The following is an 838-nucleotide window of genomic DNA, read 5'->3' on the forward strand; positions in this document are numbered from 1 at the left end:
CAAAGAACCTTGTTAGAACATGTTACTGATGTATAGAACCTCGTTAGACCATGTTAATGACACGCAGAACCCCATTAGAACATGCTACTGATACATAGAACCTTGTTAGACCATGTTAATAACACGCAGAACCTCGTTAGAACATGTTACTGATACAAAGAACCTTGTTAGAACATGTTACTGATGTATAGAACCTTATTAGACCATGTTAATAACATGCAGAACCTCATTAGAACATGCTACTGATGCATAGAACCTTGTTAGACCATGACACGCAGAACCTCATTAGAACATGTTACTGATATATAGAACCTCATTAGAACATGTTACTGATGTATAGAACCTCGTTAGACCATGTTAATGACACGCAGAACCCCATTAGATCATGCTACTGATACATAGAACCTTGTTAGACCATGTTAATAACACGCAGAACCCCATTAGAACATGCTACTGATACATAGAACCTTGTTAGACCATGTTAATAACACGCAGAACCTCGTTAGAACATGTTACTGATACAAAGAACCTTGTTAGAACATGTTACTGATGTATAGAACCTCGTTAGACCATGTTAATGACACGCAGAACCCCATTAGAACATGCTACTGATACATAGAACCTTGTTAGACCATGTTAATAACACGCAGAACCTCGTTAGAACATGTTACTGATACAAAGAACCTTGTTAGAACATGTTAATAACACGCAGAACCTCGTTAGAACATGTTACTGATACAAAGAACCTTGTTAGAACATGTTAATAACACGCAGAACCTCGTTAGAACATGTTACTGATACAAAGAACCTTGTTAGAACATGTTAATAACACGCAGAA

This window comes from Austrofundulus limnaeus, unplaced genomic scaffold (genome assembly GCF_001266775.1).
Source record: "Austrofundulus limnaeus strain Quisiro unplaced genomic scaffold, Austrofundulus_limnaeus-1.0 Scaffold602, whole genome shotgun sequence".
Classification (NCBI taxonomy): Eukaryota; Metazoa; Chordata; class Actinopteri; order Cyprinodontiformes; family Rivulidae; genus Austrofundulus; species Austrofundulus limnaeus.